The sequence below is a fragment of the Triturus cristatus genome, chromosome 6, assembly GCF_964204655.1.
Source record: "Triturus cristatus chromosome 6, aTriCri1.1, whole genome shotgun sequence".
NCBI lineage: Eukaryota > Metazoa > Chordata > Amphibia > Caudata > Salamandridae > Triturus > Triturus cristatus.
The window spans coordinates 755,792,887-755,819,747 of NC_140589.1; positions in this window are offsets into that span (position 1 = coordinate 755,792,887).

Consider the following 26,861-nt stretch of genomic DNA (forward strand, 5'->3'; position numbering starts at 1 on the left):
AATGTGCCCCTTGGTATCTTTGAACACCTCATTAAATAGAGTTCCGAAGAAGATGTCTCCACCTAACACAATTGACAGGTTTTTGCCTGATGAGTCTTGAGCAGGATACAAGATTTGGGTCCATTCAGAGGGGAGTGACCTATTCTTGGTGCTGCCTCCCGAGAAGATTGTTTTTTTATCAATTTTTCAAGAGAGATTGTCCTTCCTACTGAAGAGAACCTTACATTTCAGAGAACAGGTTGTTTTATGCACCTTTGCTTGCAAAAGGACATTTTGTGTGCTATTGAAGTAGCATGAGTGAAAATCTGCAGTCAGGAAAATGTTGCTACTTATGCAGCAAAGGGATTTACAGCCAGAGGGACAAATTGTTTGCCGAGGTATTCTTCAGTTGACGAATCCCACCTGTATTAGTTCTCATAACATGATAATACAACAACTGTTAAACATGGTTTATTTAAATATTGCTTAGAACAACAATACCAATACGTCCTGCTTAGACTGGAAATTGTAGTTGGATTTTTTTAAATAAAAATAATTGTGCAGGATATAATAATAATATGATTTCTGGACTGAAACTGTACGTACTTGTTTGTGGTTTCTTAGAGATCAAAACAAAATCAAATAAAAAAATCAACTTAAACATGCAATAGCCATTACTTATTCCGATTTGCTTTTATTATCTACTCAACATCATCTTCAGCCTTGTTGTTTGTAGTTTTTATACAATTAGTTTGGTGCAAGGGTGCCTCCATTCCATGCAGGATTGTTTTTGTGCAAGAAGGGACACCTTCCTGCACAAAAACAATCCTAAGAGGTGTTTTTCTCTTTTCATGTGGGCTGCAGAATGCACCTCAGATAGAAAGAGGGAAAAGCAAGGAGAAAAAACATATTTCTCCTTGTTCCGCCTCACCTCACGGATTTGGCACTTCCCCAGGTTTACATGATTTTGTAAATCTGGGGCAGTGTCAAAATCCATGGGTGTTGTTGGGAAAAGGCAACACAGTTCTCATGGAATGCCTCACAGATTACGGCAATGCAGCGATTTGCGCTGCATTGTCGTACTCAAGAGTTACGAGGCCTCTCAAAGCCACACAGGGTGGCTTTGTGTGGCTTCATAAATCGGATTGAGAACCCTGCGTCACGCATGTATCACTTTATGTAGTGCAAAAGTGACACAGGGCTATCATAAATTGGCACCTATGATTTTATAGATTTCCCAGTGATTTATTTGCAAAAGAATAAGTGGAGGGCCCAAAGCTTTGCGCAGGAGGAAAGGGCAAGCACTGTGGAATGTCAGTGGTACACTATACCAAGGCTGCAAAGTCTAGACTCTTTCATCCACCACCAAAAGCTCCCTGCTTCTTTATTTCACTTGTTCAGGTTGTATTTCATCCCAGATTTCTTTGTCACTGTTTTCCATCTTTTTCTTCCTCTTTTTTCCCCCTTTTGTGTTTTTCTCTCTCCTGCTCTGGGTCAAAGCCTGATGAGAAAAAGTAAGGGCTGGTCCCCAAAAATGAGTGTCGCCCTACCAGCAGCCACCCACTCAAATTAAACCCAGAGCTGTGGCCTCCCAGACCATGCACCTCTTGCTGTTACAAAAATAGTGATTATTGATGACAAATAACTATCTCTCAGAGAGAAAGAGAGAGACCGTTAGACATATTTACAAGAAAGTGGCGAAGCTTGTCGTTAAGCCAAGAAGGCTAATGACACGCTTCATCACTTTAGAAACGCAGGGCTGCACCATATGTAGTAGAATATGGTGCTGCCCTGCATTTCCCCCTGCACTGATGCTAAATTTAGCTGCCTAGCGCCAACGCAGGCACCCTTGCACCATGGTGCAAGGGTGCCTGTGTTGAGGGGAAGATTGTTTCTGTGCAGGAAGGTCTCCCTTCCTGCACATAAACAATCTTGAAATGCAGTTTTGTAACTTCTTTGTGTGCTGCTTAATGCAGCACACATTGATTGTTTATGTGAAGGAAGGGCAACCTTCCTGCACCTAAACAATCATTAGCGTTTTGCTGTTTCTATGTGTGCTGCCTATGGCAGCTCACATGGAAACAGCAAAAATTAGGAGAAATAAAGCATTTCACCTCGTTTCGCCTGTTTAAGACCAGGTTTTCCCTCGTCCTAATTTTGGTGCTTCCTCTAATTTGCGCTGCTTTTGTAAATAGGGTCAGCGTCAAAATCAATGGGTGTTGTGGTGGAACGCCCACCACAACACGCATTGCCCACCCCTTTCATGCTAAGTGTAGTGTGAAAGGAAGCCTTATTTACATTTAAGTGGCTTAACGCTGCCTTTTAATTGGGTGAAGCTCCTATCGCCATCACAAAGTGACGTTGTGTTGGCGATAGGTGCTTGTAAATATGCCTTGTGTGTCTGTATAAAGTTTCACCATTTAAAACCATTCTCCAGGCACCCTGTTAACCGGCAATAGAAGACATTTCCCATTATTTTAGGTGGTTAAGCCTCTCATTAACAATTTGGCAGCAAGGCAGCCATTTCACAAACCTGTCTGAGTTTCAGCTCCATACTATGCTTTTTCTTGCACATGAAGGAGGGGGAGGCTGCAAAAAGCAAATGCATTCCACCAAATGCAATCTCAGAGATGGACTGTTTTCTTTGCCGATCAGCAATGCAAAAAGTATATAGGGAAAATGTATACATCCAAATGACATGAATGACACCTCATTAATATATTAAGTGAAGGGGGTCATACAAACAAGTCAATGGGATAAGGTCCTCTCTATATTGTTGTTTTTCCATTGCTCTTGGTGAGTTGACATGAGATTTGGGAGACAGCCAGAGCTGTCATGGCTAGATCTAACCGGCATGTGCAATGTAATCGGTCTTGCCTTTGGAACCTTATATGTATTTAACGATGCAGCACATTATCGCACATTACTGCAACGTAGCCTCGCTCACATGTATTTTCAGCACAATAATATCCCCAGGTGACCGTAATCACCACAAAACAGGGAAGACCAAACGACTTCCGGTGATTATTACATTTTTTTTTTTAATCACAGAAGCACGAGTAAAAGTTATTCAATATGGCATCAGCCACTAAACAGGAATGCTCATTGATAAAATACTTGGGATAATCACAGGCCTGCAATATGGAATGTGGGAAAAGATTGCTGGGTAAGATGGCTCAGCAAGTTACACAAATATAGAAGTAGCTAATAAGCTTTTAATAGGTGCCGCAACTGATGCATTCAATAGTAATTGCTGCTTAACCTTATAAGGATGAGAGTCCTAATCAACAGTGCTAATAAGAAAGATTTAAGAAATAACAGTGGCATAACATAAATGCCCACTGCCTCTACTTGGGCATCTCTTCCCCAGACGCTTTTGAACTGTTTGAGCTCAGCTAACAAAGAAGGCACTACAGAGATTAGTAGTATACATCTCTAATGGGCTGCTAAAGCTGGGGCAAGCAGTTGCTTTTGTTTCTTATATTTACGCTTACATTTTTTAAATGCCCACCACTTTACATTATTACTTTAAAACAAGTATTTTTTTAATCGCTTCATAAAAAGTATCTGCGCTTTAAATAATTACAAAAATAAATTTCCAAAGCAAACACAAATGTTTCCCGATGGGTACAAAAAATGCATTGATTTTTTGTAATAATATTGACTGTGTGCACGTTTAAAAAGTTTCTGGTTGCAAAATAAGGAATAATTGGCGATTACCAAGCATCGTCAAATATTGAAAAGGCTCAGGCCATTTATACTGAGTGTGGTGAGTGGACACGCGTGCTATCATGATCCATGCAGTGTCGGGACTTGTAGCACTTCATCGCATAAAACAAGATAAAAGCAACCAAAGTAGGTTAAACCAACAGAGTGGCACACACACTCAACAGTAAAACTAAAATAACAAACTTTTTTAGAATGCTTCATTAAGCGTGTATGCGCACTTTGAAATTAAATACATAGATTTCAAAAGCTAGCAGACACATTTACCAAAATGTAATAAAAAAGTTTCGTTTTACAGTAATTATGAACAATGTGTGCACATTACAAATATGTTGTTTTTAATATGGGCAGTGCGGGGAATTTCACAGGTATAAGCGCGCAGTAAGATAGATCGTCGAGTTACACAAATATGTTATGTTATGTTATGTTATGTTAATGGTTTTTATACCGCGCACAGCTGCCCCAGCAAAGGGGCGTCCTGGCGCCAAGAAAGGTAAACACAACATCACAAAATGCAGCAGAGTCAGTTGATTTTATTAAAAAGAAACGTTTTGATGACACGTCTGAACCTGGTTAAGTCTTCCAAAGCACGGATGTCAATAGGGAGAGCGTTCCAGAGCTTAGCGGCTACTACTCGGAAGGAGCGGCCTCCAATCCTGCTCAGCGAAAAGCGAGGAACAACCGCTAAATTCTGGCCCATCGATCTCAAAGAGCGAGATGGGACGTATGGAGTCAGAAGGTTCATGAGAATAGGTGGAGCCAAGCCTTTCAAGATTTTAAAGGCCAGGCAAAGCACCTTAAACTCAATCCGCCGAGCCACCGGCAACCAATGGAGTGTTTGCAATCCTCCGGACACGGAGCAACGTTTGGGCAGCCCAACTATCGCTCTTGCGGCGGCATTCTGCACTCGTTGTAGCCGCAGAAGTTCAGCCTTGTTCGTGCCTGCAAGCAGAGCACTGGCATAATCTATCCTGGATAGTACCGAGGCCTGGACCACAAGCTGTCTAGTGCTGGCATCGAAGAATTTAAGCACCGGCCTGATGCTCCTAATAATGCCAAAACAAGAGGCAGCCACCCTCTTAGTCTGGCAAGTGAAGCTAAGTAAAGGGTCCAGCCAGACCCCGAGGTTTTTTAGCTCCATAGCAGGAGAGGGGATCATTCCTAACTCGGGGGGCCACCAGCTGTCATTCCAACATCCAGGTTGCTTCCCAAATATAAAAGAATGCAAGAAAGTTCAAATAAGTTGCGCGATTTAGTAATGTAATTTTTTTGCTGCTTCACATTTAAAGGATCAAAGTGGAATATAGCAATGCTAATAACAAATATGTAAAAATACCAGCAATTTCACGTAACAGTAAGACGTACGCCTAACAAGTTGGTAGGGCTGGAGCACAGGCCGCAACAATAGTTCATAAAGCGGTTGAAAAAAGTTTGGACTTCGATGCCCTGGGGAGTCAAAAAAGAGACCGGAATGGAACTCAAAGCAAGGCAACTATACTGAGGAGTTGTCATCAGCAACTAAGCAACTACATCATGGAGTAAAGTGTGTTGCTTTCCAATGAATTATTTATCAAAAGAACAATAAACAAGCATTGGCATAGCCAATAGGTCTCGCCTTTGGGACGTTATAAGAAGTGTTTAGCCATGCAGCACATTATCACCCACCAGGCAGATTTCTGTAATGGAACTAGAACTTATGTAAAGTACTTTGATATCTTCATCCGCGCTACATAATGCAAAAAATAAAAAGGAATGAAAGGAGAAGTGCTTGCAGATTTGTGAGGTGGGTGAGCAGAAAGGTGCACTCTGTACAGTTACGCTGTGCCTACCTGCTGTAGAAGTTTGTTTTTTCTCCACAACAGTTAGGGTCAAATGCTGATTGCTAACGTTCTTCTGCTTTGTTTCACCAGAAGCATGATCATCCATTCAACAAATGGTTAAGCATCACAAAGTAGCTATTTACTGAAACCCCACGAGGATCGTTCCCTTCCTCCCCAAGACATAAGTGGTCTTTAAGGAGCTTTAACTACTGTAGCAGCTGCTTGTTGCCTTCCAGGGTAGGCTTGTTGGCCAAGGCCCGCTCATTAGATGGTGCTGACATTTCCGCTGATAAGTAAGATGTCACTGTAATTGATTTTGTTTCTGTTCCTTTGTGTTTTAGAGAAAATGAAAGCGCACTCTTGTGAAGGCGGGGTGGAGGGGACGTGCCTTCTATTGAAAGCGGCAAGGTCTGGAAATAAAACCTGACTCAAAACAGATGCGCTGCTGGCTCCTATTATATAATGCCAGTAGCAAATCAGAAAGCGAGCACAGTATAGAAAATAAGGAGCCGAATTGAAAGGAGGCGAAAGTGAGTTATTCCAGTGTGCTAATGGGGCTGGAGTATGCTGCATCTTGGTGGAGAGTAACATGTTTATTGCCAACCAAATGAATGTTAATTAGTCCGTCGGCCTCTAATAGGATGAAAGGCTGAGCAGACGCGCTGGGGTTGAGAACTTGCGGTTGTAAGGTCAAACATAAAATTAATAGGGAGCTTACCTTAAAGTTAAGATTGCATTATATAATGCCAGTACCAAATCAGAAAGCGAGCACAGTAGACAAAATCAGGAGTCGAACTGAAAGGAGGCGAAAGTGAGTTATCCCAGTGTCAAAGAGAAGGCGGGGCTGAAGTGTGCTGCATCTTGGTGCAGAGTAACAGATGTTTATTGCCAACCAAATTAATGTTAAATAGTCTATCGGCCTCTAGTAGGATGAAAGGCTGAGCAGACATGCTGGGGTTTGAACCTCTGGTTGTGAGGTCAAACATAAGATTAATAGGGTGCTTGCCTTAAAGTTAAGATTGCATTATATAATGCCAGTACCAAATCAGAAAGCGAGCACAGTAGAGAAAATCAAGAGCCGAATTGAATGGAGGCGAACGTGAGTTATCCCAGTGTGCAAGTGAAGGCGGGGCTGGAGAGTGCTGCATCTTGGTGCAGAGTAACAGATGTTTATTGCCAACCAAATGAATGTTAATTAGTCCGTCGGCCTCTAATAGGATGAACGACTGAGCAGACGCCCAGGGGTTTTAACCTGCTGTTGTGAGGTCTAACATAAGATTAAAATGGATCTTGCCTTAAAGTTAAGATTGCACTATATAATGCCAGTACCAAATCAGAAAGCGAGCACAGTAGAGAAAATCAGGAGCCGAATTGAAAGGAGGCGCAAGTGAGTTATCCCAGTGTGCACTTGAAGGCGAGGCTGGAGTATGCTGCATCTTGGTGCAGAGTTTCCCTTGCAGCACAAAAACATTCCTGCTTACAACGCCATCACCCTTGCATCATGGTGCAAGGGTGCCTGAATTCGCTCTAGGCAGCACATTGTGCACCAGAACAGGAAAAAGACTGGAATGGGCTGTATAATGTTGAAAAAAGTGCATTCCTGCTCTTTCCCTATCACGCAGTGCAGCAAGGTGGCTTCCTGCATTGTGCGATTATTTTTATAAATGTGCTCCTCAGTCTGAAAATATACTGGCCCATGGCAATAAATTCCTGCTACTTTCATCCAAAGATTCTTTTTTTTATTATGATTTTATTGAATTCATTGAAGTAACACAAATAAAGCACCTCCAGCAATAATCAACCATAGTTCAACATGCAATAGTCCCGCATAGTAATAAGATACTTTAACAGCGTTATAAAAATGTGCCGCAGCTCACCCTCAGTACATCCCTAAAATTAGCTCTACACCAAATGACAAAAATGTAAACCCTACCAAGGCAGCAATTCATTAAGGCACACTCTCCTTGCCGCAATCACCACTTAATATAGTGAGTTATGCCAGCATCTCATGCTCGTCCAGGTTCCCCATATAACCACAATGAGTGCAAAAAAAATCTCTCGGACGAGAGGCAGGCAAAAAAGGTTCAGCACATGATTGAGCCAATTTACTACACATAATCATGTCTTTCAACCAACACTTGAAATTTGGAGAACCTGTGCTCCCCCATGACAATGCAACCCTTCTGTGACCTAATAGGGAAGCCATCACTAACAGCTTCCGATAGTGCTTCCGGGCATCCATCACACCTCCAGAAGAAGCTGAAAGGGAGTAATGGGGACTGCCCGCCTACCATAATATCTAGAGTATGCATCTCAGAAGCCCAAAAGTGTGCAATTCTGGAGCATGATCATGCAAGATGAAGGAAATCTGCAGTGGGGCAGCGCATCAAAGGCAGTAAGAGTCAGACGACATACCATTCTTTGCCATAGTAACCTGAGTGTAATATGCTCTGTGTAAGTATTTATAGTGAATCAGCCAAAATTTCCCATTCTGAGAAATGTCTCTTGTGAGAGCGCAACAAAATGACCATTCTTTATCAGTGATGTCTGGACTGGAATGGCATGGTGAGCAAACAAACAATGGATTTAGGCCCAGATCTCTGTACTGGGCTGAATGTATGACACTGTTCTGCATTCTGTCTATCAATTGTTGTTTTTGAATTTGTCACCCCGAGTGGGACGGGTATGCCCAGACGTGGGTCCCATGCTCTCCATGCCACTGGAGTCAAGCTATCCTCGCTGAAGAGGGGTGAAACCCCGAAACCGTTCCTAGGATGCTTGTTTCCAGTCCAGGGAGGACCTGGCCTGGCAGTTCAGGCTGGACTGTTTCCATTGGGCTCAGGGTCAAGACTGATTTACATATGGCTGGGTTCAAACTGGAATGGCATGGAGGGCAAACAAACAATGGATTTTGGCCCAGATCTCTGTAGTTGGGTGAATGTATGACATTGTTCTGCATTCTGTCCATCAATTGTTGTTTTTTCATTTGTCATCACGAGTGGGACGGGTATGCCCAGACGTGGGTTCCGTGCTCTCCATGCCACCGGAGTCAAGCAATCATGGCTGAAGAGGGAGGAAACCCCAAAACCGGTCCTAGGATGTTTGTTTCCAGTCCAGGGAGGACCTGGCTGGCAGTTCGGGCTGGACTGTTCGCATTGGGCACAGGGTCAAGACTGATTGGCATATGGCTGTTTTCAAACTGGAATGTCATTGTGAGCAAAGAAAAGATGGATTTAGGCCCAGATCTCTGTACTGGGGTGAATGTATGACATTGTTCTGCATTCTGTCCATCAATTGTTGTTTTTACATTTATTGATTTAAGGGCGGCATTTGATTTGGCTCCAAAGGACAACTTTTGGAAAGTGCTCAATTCCTAGGGCATTCCTGGAGACCTGTGGAGAATCTTATGTCTCTTATACATGGGCACATATGTTCAGGTGAGGTAGAACTCTGGCGGTGATCTTAATCCATGGATCCCAATTAATCATGGGGTCAGACAGGGATGTGTATTACCTCCCACACTTTTTAGCTTGTATATAAATGGAGCAGTAAACTGGCTAACTCAATGCACACACAATGCCCCTAAATCTGCATGCTATGGTCTGCCAATACTCATGCTTGCAAATGACACATTCCTGATTCCCAGAACGCCCGCAGGCCTCAAAATACTCCTGGATAGCTTTCATGAACTTTGTACTGCTAGAGGCCTTGAGGTGATCTCTTCTAAATCAAAATTCATGGTGCTGAACCCCCAAAGGCCATTGAGAGGCAAGATGAGGCTGGGTGGGGTCCCTCTTGAAAAAGTCAAATGTTTTGACTACCTAGGTGTCAGGCTCGTTGATATTATATCCTTGGTCCATCTGGGTGGGAAAAGTAGGTCAGCCCCTCATCAAAGAGCATCTGTCATAGTGAGGAGATTCAAAAACACTTTTAGTAGCATTGTGTCCCCTGCCTTGGAAGCTTAAAGGGCTACTGCTATGGCGGGAATCATGTATAGTGCAGAGCTTTGGGGATGTGCTGATGTGTCTTCCCTCACACTTACTGAAAACAAATGTATTACATCTCTTTGCAATCTTCCCCAAAACACTCCCCTCATCTCCCTTCAACTAAATCTTTCTTTACAGCAAATTGACTATGGAGCCCACCTAAAACCATTGACATTCTGGGTGCGTGTGTGGTCTACAGAGGAATTGACCCAGTATAGGAAAGCTCTGGTTGAATTTAAGGAAGCTGGTAAGTACGCATGCAGCCCTTGGTCGGGCAGAATTAAACTTCAAAGTAAAGCCATTAAGATGCCCTTACTATGGACAGACCCTGATTCGTAAAAGAAAGGCATCCTCATCAAATTGAAACAAGCTTATTGGGAGTATACCCTACAGTTAATCTGGAATGAGCATAATGAAGATAGTATTACTGGGAAGTTTTTATCCAATAAATGTTTTGATAGCTTCGAGTTGTATTTAGAAAGGATTAGCCCGGCCTCAGCTAAAACGGTGTTGATGAAGTTTAGATTTGGCATTTTGCCACTGAACTCATGGGACAAGAGGTGTTCTACAACTGCTAATTGCCCATTCTGTGTGACTTTACCAGAAACAAATGTCTTCTTTATGTATTCCCCGAAGGAGGTGGATTGTTCCTGCATGCATGCAAGTCTTAAGGGATATCCCACTTTTGGGAACCAAGCAGAATCCTTTGGTGTGACACTAAGGAGTATATTGATTTTGATATCTCTAGGTTTTTGCTTTGGGCTTGTAGAAAAAGTTCTGCTAAGCTAACAGCAAAGTGAAAGGACATGTTGTAGCTTTCTCTGAACTATTATGATAGCTTTTACCCACCCAAAGTCCCCATGATGAATGTTTTACTGTATTAGAAGCTATTGCCAATGATTGCAACCGAAAAACGTGATTGATATTGATTTTGCACATGCTTCTTAATGCTTCTTAATCTATGGTGCCTCGCTCCAATATCACCAATAGGGCTAGCACCAAGTCCACTGCGAGAGCTTGGCATAAAATCGATCAAAGTTTACTGGAGAGCCAGTTAATACAAAGCCAACCGGACCTGGAATTGAAAGCTGAGGCCTCAGCTAGAAACTACACAACTTGATTGGAGTCAAACTTGCCAAAGTAGCCCCCGTAGCAGTGATAAATACAAATAGAAAAACCCCTTCTGGCCCGTGGTTTTCTGAAGCCTTAAGATTAGATAAACAAGCCTGCAGAAGTCAAGAAAGAAGTTGGCGAAAGAATTATGAAACACTAGAATCTGTATAAAGCTATGTTGGCAGATTACAAGAAAAAGCTAAATTGCCGAGAAGAGCCAATACTTTCCATCACAAATAGAAAGGGCAGGTAACTCTAGCAAGGAACTCTTTAAGACCTTAAAAAATCTGACAACAGCTACAAAGGATGATCCTGCCAATTGGAGCCAAGAGTTCTGTAACACACTTGCCCAATCTTTTAAATCTAAGGTGGACCAAATTTACGATCAGTTTGCCAATTATAAAATAAACGCTAACAGTATAGAACAAGAAGCCATAGTCAAAGTGCCCTTTCTTAATTTTACTCCTACTTCGCCAACTCAAATAGTGAAGCTTCTTTCAACGATTAAATCAGGATCCCCAGATGATCCTTGCCCTCCCAGGATCCTCCAAAACATTAGCCATCTTATTAGCTCGCAGCTATCTAGCATGTTTAATCAGATGCTCCCTTCTATGTGGACATAGGCTTGCATACTGCCATTCCTAAAAAAAACTCATTTGGACATAATGGACCCGACCAGCTATTATCCTATCGCGAGGCTCTCGCTTCCCCCAAAAATTGTTGAGAAATTAATAAATGTGGAACTCTTCGCATTCATTGCAGAGAATCAAATCCTAGACCAGAGTCAGTTTGGGTTCAGAGCTAGTCATAGCACCGAGACAGCTCTGATAAAGACCACAGACGAAATCCGCAAGGCACTGGATGGCGAAGGGTCGGCAGCCCTCGTTCTCCTTGACCTATCCGCGGCATTAAATACCGTGGACTGTTGGTCGATAGTCTAAAGAACATATGCATTGGGGGAAAGGCCCTTTCTCTCTTAATGTTGTTTCTATCAGATAGAACTCAAACAGTTCACATGGCCAATTTTAAATCAGCACCATTTGTCCTGCCTTGTGGGGTGCCGCAGGGCACATCATTGAGCCCTACACGCTTTAATATCTTTGTTTCTGAACTAGCCCTCTGATCAGAAGCTTTGATCTAATACCTACCTCTTATGCTGACGACACCCAGTTGGTTATCCCAACAGTGGACACGGATGTTAATTACTCCATCAAACTTCATGACTGTATGGTCTCTCTGAGAAACTGGATGAATAGGCATTGCCTGAAGTTGAATTCAAGCAAGATGGAGGTGGTGTTGTTTGGAAACCTCTCTCCATGGTGGTCGCTAGCGTGGTGGCCTAATTGGCTTGGCCCCCACCTACACCAGTTGCCAAGGCTAAAAATCAGGGGATCATTATAGATGAGAAACTAAACTTTAAGTCTCACATCTTGAAGGTGGTGTCCTCCTTCTTTCACACTATCAACATTTTACGTAAGGTTCTCCCATTCATTCCCATCAGTACCAGAAAAACAGTATTGACCTCCCTGGTTTTATCAAAATTAGATTACTGCAATGGCTCATACATCAACTTACAATATATTCTACTCAGTAGGCTACAGGCGGTACAAAATGCCGCTGCTAGTTCTGGACGTTCCCAAATACCATTCCATTAGATCAGGGATTCAGGAATTGCATTGGCTCCCGGTTGGTCAGCGCGTTAAATTTAAGGCTCTCTGCATTGCACATAAGGCACTGCACAGAGAAGGACCACAATTTCTGTAGGATTCGCAACGTTCGGTCAATGCCTATATGATGCCCACCTCCAGATTTGAAAGGAAGAACTGGGGGGGGGAGGAGTTTCAGCTACAATACTATCAAGGAATGGAACTCCCTTCCACTGAATCTTAGGAGGAGTTCCTCCTTACTCGACTTTAGGAAGCTACTCAAGACATGGCTTTTTAGAAACTAGTTTGCCCTCACACAGTAATGGTAGACCGGAAATGCCTAGACACCCACGGGTATTAGTGTGCTATATAAATTTTATAACATAACAGAAAATAACATATGGTGCACTGTATTTTCATTATTTATTATGTGTGTATTGCTTTTATGGTTTATGCAACCTGAAATAAAGTATATATATAATTAGGCTATAAGGAGTCACCTGCTTTTAAACATGCTGATATTGGGACAAGAAAAGGCAGGCTAAAAAGATAAGGGTACAGATCGGATAGATAAGGGACCAATGGGTAACCACACGTACAAGAACAGGCAGGCTAAAAAGTTGATAGGTAGGCTAAAAAGATATGGGAATGGATTGGATAGATAAGGGACCAAAGGGTAACCACACGTACAAGAACAGGCAGGCTAAAAAGTAAAGAATAGGAAGACTAAATAGGCAAGGGTACGGATTGGTTAAAGATAAGGACCAATGGGAAACCAATTTCCTGTATAAATCAAGAATAGCTACAGGTCCCGGTTTTTCCAAAAAAAGGAACAACTGTTTGTGTTATTGTTGAACCCTGAACAAGGTGAGCTCTAATTAGGCAAAAATAATATCCAAATACGTAGCTTTTAGCATAGTACCAATCTAAGTATGCCTATGTGTTTTTAGAAGCACAGGGCACCGTATTGGCAGCCTGCAAGACCTGTATTGGTTCATAAACTAGCAGATACAACGAACTGTGTGAGCCAGGTGAGATTTTCTTTTAGTGACAAGCTGAACACAGGAAAATATATGGTGCCTATAGGGTAGAGAGCACATTAAAAACTCACTTTATGTAATATACATTGAGTAGCTAAATGGATTTTCACACTGTGCAGGCAATTGAAAATGCTGCTTTAAGAATCAATTTATTGACTGCTGAGATCATTATTATCATAGCGGCGGTCTTACTCAGGGCAGTAAAGAAATAGTAGACTTGCATAGTTGGTTTACCCACGTGACGTTTGAGCTGCAAAGTCTCAAATATTTGTTAAGACCAAAAGTGATATTTATGAATTACTAAAAACTAATTGTTGTCATTATAAACGAATAAACCTTTTATGCCTACATTTTCTTATCTCATTGGGAAAGAAACATACTCTATTTGTACTATTATGGGCGTTGGTCAATAAAAGCAAGGCACCTTCAATATACACAATATTAAATCCTGGTGAATATCAATGTGTAAAAACACTGTTAATACAAGTTAAAACATAAAGGAAGGAAATTAAGGATGTCCCATAGGAACTTTTTATTTGATTTTCATGGCGGCAATATATACCCGAAGAATATTACCTAAATGTGTATGAAATTAGACATGGTAAAGAATAATACATAAAAATATTCATGTCTATTGATGCTTGATATGTACAAATAAATTCCATGTTGATAATCATGTCTTTTTGTTTTAACATGTGGTATGTGTAAAAGAATTATACTAAGAACAACATTAAATGCCTAATAATATGTGTTTAGATAATCTGTTTAACAACTGTGTTTATGGAGATACATATTTTATTTTTCTCCTAGTGTTAATTCAGTTATTAATCCTTAAGAAGGTGACATAAAGGACAAGGAGTCACTGAAATGCTGCATCAACACAATAACTTAAACCGACTCACCGTCCTCAGCATCCTTGAGCATCTCAAAATCCTGTATTTCTTCCACCAGGACCGCTCCATTGATTTCTATGGTGGTTCACCCATAGACCCTGCAACTGACCTGGGTACTGCTCTCCTTGCAAGCCAACTGCTCTGTTGGACCATATTGGTCCCTGTGACTGGCTCCCTGTCACAGGTGGTCACCACAACAGAACCCTTAAAGCTGTTTTTAAGTTACATGTTGTAGCTAACCGCAAGTTTTATGGCGCTAATTGAAAAGCGTGATTTATTGTTCTTTTAAAAATTCATATCCCCTGAACCCACTGGTGGATATTTGTAATTAAGGTGTCTTTTTAAAGATAAATATACAAACTATTTTTGATAAATTGGTGTCGAATTTTTATTGTGTTGCATTTTCTTCTTATTCAACTGTTTTGGAACTTCCTAAGGTTTTATACTTGTTCCATTGACAAACCTCACTGCTCTGAGCTACAGTTACCCAGGACTGAGCTAAGGCTTTACAAGCAAACCTGATTGGACCGGATACGACTTTAATATATGCTGAGGTCGCACAACCACACCATATAATAAACCACTTTCGTCAAAGTGATCTTTTACACAGTTCCACTTTATAGCAGATTTCCAGGAATACGATATCACACCCACCATAACCTATGTTCATCATAAATGTCTTTTTCCTAATATATGGGGCCCATTAAAATGGCTCACCACCTTTTTAAGCCCTTTCCATTACCTCGATTACTTGCAATTTCAGGTGGATGAATTCTTCTGAAAAGTAGTATAAAATGAACTCTGCCTTGACCTGATGAAAAGCTCACAGTTGTCCTCCAGGCCACACACTTGGTAGCATTGGAGGTCTCTAGGCTACAGTATAAATGGCAGTGGCAGGTGTTAGGCATGGGATATTCGTCATATTCTAGAGGAGTTGTGCTGTAGATTAAGACTGCTGTTTCTGAATAAGAAACACTATGTTTCGATGATGATGACTGTTATGTGCTAGCTAAGGGGTACCGTATAATGAGACTCCTTGTCCTGTGTTGTATCTATGATCTAATGCTGACCAGATTAACTTTTGTCATTGTGTAGCACACTGTTTGTCTGATTGGGTCTCTATATCTTAGATCTTGAGAGTGACTTCAATTGTGCGCTGGATGTTATCCTGGACTGCTTGCCACCGCCACTCCTTCAATCCTCTGCCACCCCTTCAATCCTCCACATCATACAATGCTAGAGGTTTCTGACATAGACTGGAGGGTTGCACATTGTCATTTGTTACTTATTAAGAAAGAATCGGTAGGTATCCTTCTGTACCACTTGGCGCGCATACCAATTTCATGTATAAATGTGTCAATATGATGTGCAAATAAACTTATTTTTGGAAAAAGACGACTCTTTAGGATTCAATACAATGGCCCTCATTATAAGTGACCTAATAACTTTCGAGATGTGTGGCTACTCCTGCTACTACACATATTGGAATTATTCGAAGGTGCGCCAAAGGCAAGCCCGTCTGCACCTGGACTGCACTCAATCCCAGTAACACTGGCCCCATGAACATCCAATGCAACACCACAACCACCACCGGAGCCAACAAACTCTGCCACTACTCCTCCGCCATCCTTTGCGACCTCAACAACACACCCCGGCAAACATGCTGCTGCTGCTGCACATAACCCAGCACCACGGTAGGACCTTTCTCCTGCATCACACCGACACCTCCAAACAACTGATACACGCCACCACAACCACCCCACACGAACTGTCTGCCATGTTCTTCAAAGTCCAATCACTCGGGAAACACTCCACCAAAATCTGGGACCCCTCAACAGCAACACACCCGACCTTCGCTTCCTGACCGAAACATGGCTCAACCCAGCCTCCAACCCAGACGTCGCCACAACAATCCTGCCCCCCTACAAAATCATACACCAGGACCAAACCCACACACCAGCCAAAGGACTCATGATCATCTCTAAAAAGAATGATTGACTGCGTCACCAGGAATTCAGAAGGTGAGTCATGACCTGGCTATTCAACTGATGCAACCCGAACAGCTGGCTCCTAGCGTCTCGATACCCTCACGGGTGAATAGCTGCACTTTACAAATCCTGTTTGATTGTTTGATTGACCACCTCCATGGACTTGGACACCAACCTCACGGAACACCTCCACTTCAAAATATGAACGGACTACAACACCACCCTTAAGGGAACCCTTGCCTAATATCCCAGGGCACCGAGTGGGATTTTGAAACCACAATGCAGACTTCATTGATACCCTCTCCATCAGATCAACCAACTACATCCTCCTTGGGGCCCTCAATTTCCACCTGGAAGAAACCACAGACACTAACTCCACGGCCTTCCGTGACAGCCTCAACAACCATGGACTCATCCAGCTCATCCAAGGACAAACCCACGCAGCAGGCCACACCTTCGACCGTATTTTCTCTTCCAACAGCAGGATCACCACCACCCACATGACCCCGCTCACTACATCATACATGTCAGCCACCAAGCCACCCCACCAGAAAAAACAAAAGCACCATCAAGACACTCGTGCAAAATATCCAAAGAATTTGGACCAAGACCCTATAGAAACACCCACCCAACCACACCAGGCAGCTCGACGTTGATGCTAAGCTATTCAATAAATGGCTCGCCACCTGGCCAATTGCACTACTCCCACCAGAAAAAAGACCTACAAAAACAAGCGACCCAGCTGGTAAACAAACAACATTAGAGAGTCTCCGTGACAAAAACACCACCACAAGATCCACATACAAAGCTGCCCTCAACCTCTACCACCAACAACTCTGAGGCGCAAAGAAAAAGGCCCTTAGTCTCAAACTTGAAGCCAGCAACACCAAAGAACTCTTCACCATTGTCAAGGAGTTCTCCAGTCCTACAGCTGCCAACAACAACATCATCCCATCCCAAACACTCTGCAATGACATCTCAAACTTCTTTGAACAGAGGGTTGCCAAGATCTACAATACATTTGACCCACAGCATTCCAATGCGAACTCCCCGACCAAACAGGCACCTCCTACATCCAAACAGCAGCTATGTAACTGGAAGCACCTCTCGAATGAAGAAACCACCGCCCTGAAGAATACCATCCACTCAGGAGCCCCCTCAGACCATTGCCCCTACTTTATATGCAGCCTTTGAAGAACCATCATCTCCCCCATATTCACTTCCAACATCAACACCTCCATAACCACCGCCACCTTCCCATCGTGCTGGAAAATTGCAGAAGTGATCGCCCTATTGAAGAAACCAACAGCGGACCCCAACACCTCCAGCAGCTACAGAACCATCTTGCGCCTGCTTTTTTCCAGTTAAAGTAATTTAGAAAACCATCAATACCAAACTCTCAGTCCACCTAGAACTCCATTAACTCCTAGACAGCTCTCAATCAGGCTTTTGCACCAACCACAGCACAGAGACAGCCCTTTTTGCGGTCACCAATGACATCAGAAGCATTCTCAACCGAGGAGAAACAGCCACACTCATCCTCCTCGACCTCTCTGCAGCTTTCGATACGGTCTCCCACAAGTCACTTAACAGAAAGGTTCAGCACATGGGTATCTGTGGACCGGCTCTCACTTGGATATCCTCCTTTCTCACGGACTGTACTCAATTAGTTAGGCTCCACCCCCCACCTCAGAACCCAAGAAACTCATCTGCTTAGTACTTCAAGGGTCATCGCTCAGCCCAGCACTCTTCAACATCTACCTGATGTCCCTCGTGGACATCATCAGAGTACATGGCATCAACATAATATCCTATGCTGATGACACACAGCCTATTCTCTCCCATACTGACTCAACCAGGACTGCCAAAGCTAACTTTGCCAGCTGCATGAGCAACATCACTGCCTGAAGGAAAAACAGCTGCCTCCAGCTCAACACAGACAAACCTGAAGTCCTTATCTGTGGCAACAACCATTGCCCCTGGGATGCCTCTTGATGGCCCTCTGACTTTGGCCCCCACCCCCTGCGGACCATGCCAAGAACCTCATAATCATCCTGGGCACTGACCTCTCCATGAGCAGACATATCAACGCCGTCTCCTCATCATGCTTCCACATCCTGAGAATGCTATGCCAGATTTTCAAGTGGATCCCACTGAACACCAGATGAATGGTCATCCAGGCTCTACTTGATTATGGAAATGCCCTCTACATTGGAATTCCAGCCCACACCGACTCCAAACCATCCAAAACAGTGCCGCCAGACTCACCATGAACATCCCGCAAATTAACCACATCTCTACACACCTCATCAATCTCCACTAGCCCCCAGTCCATGCCTACAAAGCTCTACACAACACTGGTCCAGCTCACCTCAACCGCCGCCTCAACTTCTACCAACCCACCAGACACCCATGATCTGTATCGCAGGCAACAGCACACCTCCCTCACTTCAAGAAGACCAGAAGCGAAGGATGCTTCTTCTCATACCTCGCAGCTAAGACCTGGAACAACCTCCCGAAAAACACCTTAGGATCGCCCCCTCCCTCATAAACTTCCAAAGGAACCTCAAGACATGGATTGTCCAGACAAAACACTCCTCTCCACTCAGGCCTGCCCTACTCAGCACTTGGATACCCTCACAGGTGGGTAGCCGTGCTCTACAAAGTCACATAACATAACATTTGTTTTGCAGTTTTTATTTTACCTGCTACATACAGGGTGTGATAAAAAAAACTGCATGCTAGGATCATTCGGCAGGTCAAACCTGTTGACATATATTGAGAGAAAAATGCATGTTAAATACTGGGACGTGCAAATTTTGTTGGATGAAGCACCAAAGTCAGCATGTTGTTTCCCGTTTCAGGGGCAAAACTTATAGTAGGCAAGAATTATTGCACCCAATATTGTTGCCAGTTTGACCTTGTGAAATAAATCATGATCACACATAAAACTCAGTGACTCATAATGAAGGTCATAGGACCTTAAAAAACTGCAATATGTTTGAGGTACTTCTAAATTATGGGCAACTTGTTGAAGTAACAGCTGCTTTGATAACAGTCTGTGATGTGAACATGAATTTGAACAGTGAAACTAAAAATTCCTAACAGACAAGGATTCACCCTGTTTAGAGTATATTTAAGTATTTAAGATTTTGTTTCCTGCTGCAGAAAACCCTATTTCTCTATTTCATCACACTGGGATGTTTACCCTATCTAGGCAACATTATAACTTTTTTAACAATCCTGTTAAAATCAATCAACAGCTGAAGGCGGACTGCTACATAAGAGCCTGGCTAGGTATTTCATCATAGGTGCCTAATTGTGTGCGCAATTGTAATATCTACATACATTTTTATTAAATTCTGCAAATTATTGTATTATATGGAGAGTGCTTCTGATTGATATTTTTGCACAAGGCTTTAAGTGGGCCGGGTCTCTCCGGTTTTCAGACTTGGTAGTAATTAAGAAGGACATTGAAACAGCTGCATTTCTGGCCCTGTTTTCATGTGTTCATGCCCTTAACTCTACTGGTAAAAACACTAATCGATTTCTAAACATTGAATAGTAACAATGTAAATGTAACCCATATCAGCAATTTAGTTCCTGTTTAAATTTTACTTTACCTTGCAGTCCTTAAGAGTTTTAGCTATTTCCAGATTGTTTTCAGGATGTTGTGTTTCTGTATTATGTTTTTCGTGTAGCATATCACTCTTGTATAATGCATACTGTCAACTCAGATGCTCCCAGTTGTTTATAACTGGCCACGATTGAGAGCTCTGTAGTTGAGACAGTGTGAGTTTCTCATAGTGCCTGCCAGTGGGTGAAAAAGGTATTCAGAGTACATGGTCAACCAATCCTTGGCCACGTTGCAGAGCAAATAGAGCATTGGCCACATATTCCAGTTGCATTTGAGATTCTGTGCAAATGTTTGTGAAGGAGGTACACAGTTGTCAAAATATCGGCAGTGCGAAAGTAAAAGAAAATGAAATGTTTACAGGTGAGTGGGTGCGTTGTATGTTTGGGGGAGGCTCAAGACAAGAAGATGAGAGGAAGTAGGGGTGGGTGAAATGTTTCGTTCCGTCAGCAGAATTGGTGTAATTTTGGTCTCTCTGCATTACTCTTTAATGTGGAGTTTGAGCCAAATTCCGCCAATCACTGTGTGGTGGAATTTTTCTCCTGCAAGGATCCAGAAAATGTGAGATTTGGGTCCCCTAGCACGATTTTCTAACATGGACATCACGGTAAGAGGGCTGCTTCTTGAGTAGATTTGTTGGTGTTCTACTCAAGTGGCAGCAAAATCAACTCAAATGGCTGCGCGCTCTTGCGAAATCCATGGTGCTGTTTGTGCTACTGCCACAAAATAGTAGTTTGAGCAGTGCGAGGTGCCTATTTTCTGCCCAAAGACAGAACTCAGTAGAATTCTGTGGAGTGAAACTCCCTGAGTTCTGCCCACCCCTATGAGATGTACATTCAGGAGAGAGTGAAAAGAGGGTGCTGAAAGGAAAAGAGGAGAGGTGTACAATATGCTGATGGAGGAGATGTGGAGAGGAACAGGTCGCACATGTCTAAAAGACTGAACATAATAGAAATGATCGAGACACTCAGATGACCACTATCTTATCCACAGTCCTCACTAATGTTTAAAGTGCTACAGCAACAAATGATGGACGGAATGCTGAGTAAATCAAACATTCACCCCAAATCAAGAGAGCTGGGTTAAATGCATTGTTCTTTTGCTCAATTCGCCACCCCAGTTTAGACCTGGCCATTTACAAATCAGTCTTGACCCTGCTCCTCATGTGAACAGTCCAGCCCGAATTGCCAAGCGGGGTCCTCACTGGACTGGAATCAAGCATCCTGGGACCGGTTTCATGGTTTCACCCTTCATCAGCCAGGCTAGCTTGAATCCAGTGGCACAGCGTGCAAGGGACCCCCATCTTGGCAGACTCATCCCACTTTGGGTGGAAAAGTGCTACAGCAACAAATGATGGATGGCATTCTAAGTAAATTAAACATTCACCCCCAGTCAAGAGATCTGGGTTAAATCTATCGTTCTTTTGCTCACTACGTCACCCCGGTTTGGACTCAGCATTATGCAAATTAGTCTTTCTCGCTATGCCAATGAATTCAAGCTAGCCTGGCTGATGAGGGGTGATATACCCCGAAACCGGTCCCAGCAGGCTTGTTTCCGGTCCAGGGAGGGCCCGGCTTGGCAGTTCGGGCCTGACTGTTCCCATAAGGGGCAGGGTCAAGACTGATTAGCATATGGCTGGGTCCAAACTGGGATGACGCAGTGAGCAAAAGAGCATGGATTTAACCCAGATATCTTGATTAGGGGAGAATGTTTGATTTATTCAGCATTCTGTCCATCATTTGTTGCAGGATCCCTAATGTTTATGTCAGTCTCACAATTTCAGGATTGAAACATTTTCAATATTATTTACAATAAAATGATTGCTCTGGCTCATTTATCTTAAACAACTAACAATCACTGACAAATCCAATAGACCTGGCTTGTTTTATGTGTATTTCAATTGTTGCATTGTATATCTGGATGCTGTAACAGAAATCTCAGCGAAGAACCAAAATACAAGTCAAATGGCATATTGTTATTACATGGGCTGTGCCACTTTTAGAGACCACTAACTTTTTTCATCCTGCTTAAAGCTGTTTTTGTAGCATACACTGCAGGGCTGCACAACTCGTGCTTAATTTGAGGGGGTGGTTTCCAGTGCTCTGTACCGGCACTTAATTGCCGGAACCTGCACATATGACAGCTGCCACATGTTGGCGTTGTTTGTGTAATTTAAAGATGAGCAGACAAATAGTTGTTTGTTAATTCAATATACATTAAAAACAACTAATAACTGCCACCCAAGCCATTCTTAAAGTTTAGGCGGCCTCGAACAGTCAATTGGCACACTTGTAGCAGTATGATGGTTAGTAGTTGAGTAAGAACAGTGGCAATGTGTGGTGCAAACTGCGGTGGCCTCCTGACCAGGACACCAGCACTTATGTTTTTTTGGACAAATTTAGCACTAGCACAACTGTATTCCATGCTGTATAAAATGAATACATCATCGGAAAAACATGCCTGGATTCACTTTGTTCTGAAGAAGACCATGGTTTACACGCCATTTTTCTCTCTGACCCATTTGTAGCTTATGTCAAAGTCTCTAGCGGACTACAAATTACCAAACTGTACCTTCAACGAATATATATAATTAATTTTCATCACTCCATCGGCACTTGACACGATATTCAAATCCATGCTGGTGTACTGGGAGTCATATTTCCGATTTCATTGCTGAGTCATCCGGTGCCGTCGTTTTGTTAACGCCCTTGTTCTTCGGAAAGAGCTCTGTCTCAGGTTACCACAGATATGATATCGCCTGGTAACCGCACGCATGAATCTATGAAACTCGAGAGCTGTTATCAGAAGAATCTGCATTTGGGACACACTCCCTGCACGTGACAGTGTTGAGCACAAAAGAAGGTTGGATACACGTCTGCTGACTGCATAGGTGTGAAAGCCACAAGAGCCTTTCATCATCTCTCCTATGAGTCCAGTAACACTGAAGGCCAGCAATTTACCTCGTAATTCATTAACTTTTGGAACAGAGTCTTTTTTCCATATACAGCCCTATTGCACAAATACTTTGAGGGTTAAACCTGCATTCGTTCTATTTTAATTCCTCTTTTTTGTTTACTCGCGCGTGCTTTGGGAAGTCACACCGCCGACGTTCTACGCGGGTGCACTCTCTGGCCTTTGCCGCCATTTCATTTTCACCTTAGAATGGTCTGAATGCTTCGGCTCGGTGTCAAAAATAGATTTATTTCGTGTTGGAAACCGTCAATGCTGGTGAGTTTTCACTTCATCCTTGACCTCCTGTGACAGCAGGACTAATGTCTGCAGTAGAGCTCTCGGGAGGCGGCTGCAGGAAATGTCATAATCTCTGTTATTCACTGATATGAATTTAATGTGCGCTTTAGAGAGAATAATCTTTGTTATCTGCCAGGCCTTAGAACTCATAAAACAGGGCAGCCTGGGAGTACTTTTCGAACATTTTGCCAATTGTTCATTTTGAGAACGGAGCTGGAAACAGTTCATTATCCGCTCCTAAATGGTGAAGAGAGTGAGTATATTTATGCCAGTGAGGGAGTGACGGAGCAATATGTTATGTATGGCTCTCGGCCTTTAGTATGAATGCCGGATTCTGAATCGTGTTATTCACTGCTATGACGTATTGTTCCTTTTAAAGGGCCACGGGGCAAGGAGAAATTGCTGGGCCTAACTATGGGGTCTGTTGTCCTGGGGTCTGACTTACCATGGGCTCTGAGTAACCGGGCCAAGGACCTAACCCTATAGCACTTCACTCTCAGTGTAGCGCTGGTCGAGCAGTCCAAGGCTTCTCTGTTGGAACTAGTAAGTACGAGTCTTGGACATTCCATGATGGCTTTTAAAGTCAAAGTGCCTCAGTGCCATAGCGCAATAATCAGAGCAAGTTCCCCCAGGGGCCATGCAGCCCGGTGATCAGCTGGCGTTTTATATGGAAGGCCCTGGGTTGTGCCAGTAGCCTGGAGCCCTCTGCAGATTCAACTCGTGGTTGACGTGTGCAGGTGTCACGCAATGAGTAGTAGTCCCATAGCTGCAGGCAAGGCAGCTGGATGTCCACGGCGCTCCTCCAGTTGTGCGGTACGTTCTCCTGAACCTGGCTGTACGTCTAGGGCAGCTTCTTGTCTCTGATTGCAAAGTAGGTGTTCTGGTGACACTAGTGGCATCCTGCTATGTTTCACTTTCACAGAGAACACAAGGGCGATGAGCCTCTCTTCTCCACAGCATCCATTTGGTATATGGGGGATCTCTAGTAGGGGCACACAGGGCAGCAGCCCTCTCAGGTCACAGCTCTCCACGGGGCGACAACCCTCTTTGGTCACAGCGATGCCTCAGTGTGATGGCCCTCAATCTTCAGACCACTGAAGTGTGATTTGAGGATGCCAAAAGTGCACTTAATGATGGCTCGGGCATGTTTGTGAACTCAGTTATAACTCTCTGTTGAGGCTGTGTCGTTGAATGGCAGAAGGGGGTGAGAAGATATGGAGAGAGAGAGAGTATATTGTACTATCCTAGTTTACTGTTAGTGTTTATGTATGCCATTTTCCACCACATGCTCAGCCAGTGGAATGTTACTGTGATGACGTATTACGGAATGTTGGGAGTCAGTGAAGAAAAGACACAGTTGAGAATGGGCTTTGCAGCATGCTGGCTGCTCCTGGTGGGGCTAGTTCAGAACCTGTACTGGACTTATCTATCTGATCTACCAATCCTGTAACTAACTACAATAAATCATCCTGAACTACATCAACCTGTGTGGACATGATTACTACATATATGCAGGATCATATGCAACAAAGGCATGCAATATTTGTCATTTTGTGGTTATCTTAAGAAAGTGGCAGCATTTATAATGTGTGTGCATTCAATGTTAATGTTATGTGTGTCTATTTTGGTGGCATAAGTTAAAGTTATAAGTGACTATATTTGTGATGCCATTCCATAGAAATGCATACAATCCCAGTGTGAGTTAGTTAAACTTACTTAGTAGTCACTTGTGAGTGAAATCCAGGAAAACCAACTCACCTGCAAGAGCAGATTATTGGAAATTATAGTTGTCATTTGCACACCCAGTAACGGCAACATGCTCATCAGTGAAGCAAGCCCTGGCACCACAGACAGCTTGCATATTGATGGACTGCTAGTAGTGCCTGTTGCAGAAATGCTATTCCTGAGGCAGGATGGCTGAAGTGCCACAAGGGTGTAAGCATCAGCATATAATACCTTAAGAAAGTTGGTAATTGCATAGAATTCTCTTGCCATCTTTTGCCTTTTCCTTCCTTTTGCCTCCTTTCCATCAGCAACTGTGTCATGGCTATAAAGGGGTGCACTTAGTACTAATCGCAAGCACCATGATTGTCTTGCCTGAGAGATGCCCACTGTGGCCCCGTGGATACTCGCAAAATATAAAAATCCAGTGGCCAGGAAGTGCAGCTAATATTTTGACATTTGCAGGGATGGCCAGGGAGAGGGTCACAGGTGAAGTGAGCTCGTGCTACCAACCTATAGCCATGCCAAGGATAGATTATCGGTGTGCCACAGTGCAGGATAATACAGTGTGCCAAAAACTAATATGGCTCTTTGTGTATTCGCTGGTCAGTTCAATGGATAGATCAAGAAGTTATTAATGAAAGGGTCCTATGTTCTTCCTCAGGACTCACATATGTGCCTTTTTTATTTAAATGTAAAATCTTGAAGTAATGTATTCGTTTTACGCTTGCTATTGTATTTTTTTTATTTACTGCCTGTGACTCCATCATGGTCAAAGCTGTGTGATAATTCTTCTTGTGACGACATTTGGGTCAAGTATTGCGTTATGTTACTTTCTATGATGTGATCTGGGAATGAGGTTTTATTTCTGTTTCCAAGGTAACATCCCAGGTAATGTCAGTTAAATAACATCAATGGGCTTCTCAGGTGATGGAACACTATCTGATAAGTAAATGTTGTAGTAAAATATAGGCAAAACCAATACAGTTATAATTTACTAATATTTTAGTTCTTTATGAGGAAGCATGGATGATATTTTAGTATAAAAAGGAAGAAAAAAATGTACGCCTCTTCACAGGCAGCTTTAATCCTTTTACAAAAATATTCTTTCATGGCTTTGGACATGAAGAAGCAAATTACGAATGCCCGCATTATAATACCTAGGAGTTCTGAATACATAGTAACTAGTACAAAACAAGATCATCTCAGTTGTTTTTCTAAATAAACAAAATACATTGAAAACCAGCCTATCACAGGATCCCCATGAGTCCAGGAAACTGATACAAAATGCACTGTCATAAGAAGTGTATTCAACTATCTACTTAGTAATACCTAAAAAAATGAATCTAAGATCTAGGTATTGTGAGTGTAGAAATAAAGGAAATGCTGAGAACTTTTCTTCTCACTCGATGGGGCAATTCAACAATTTGTATTCTATGCCTGCTTTAGAGTTAGAAACAAAAGGGTTCATCTAAGATGGAGCATGTTGACAAAGCTATAGTAAATAACACACACATTCATTGTTCCACTTTTGGAGAGGAAATACAATTGAGGGTCAAAGTATTAATTGCAATGCAGCTATCTGTTAGTTGTCTGCAAAATGTCTGCACATGGGATTAAAAGTTGTCCTGTTAAAGTAATTAAGATTATTTCCTCCAGAGGAATTTGTAGAAACTTTGGGGAACTCTGAGTGTAGATGCATGGCACAGAACAGTTGTTATTCAAGCATGAAACTAATGGATCATTGCATTCGATCTTGTTTTAGTTGTTTTGGAACAGATGTGAAAATGAAACGGGTGATGTCCTACCAGCATCACAAATATCAGCAGTAGAACATATCTGTAGTAGCTTGAAAACTTGCATGAACATCAACACTTATACAATGATGACCTTGAAAAATGTACAGTGACACAGGTTGACATTATTATGAATGCTGTGTTTTCTGAATTTCATTCTTAAGCATCTAGCTCCTCTGTATCGTACAGCCCTGGTAACAAATCAGTTGACGAGTTCTACATTTTTAAAATTGAACAAGGTGGTACCTCATAGGTTTTGACCATAATGA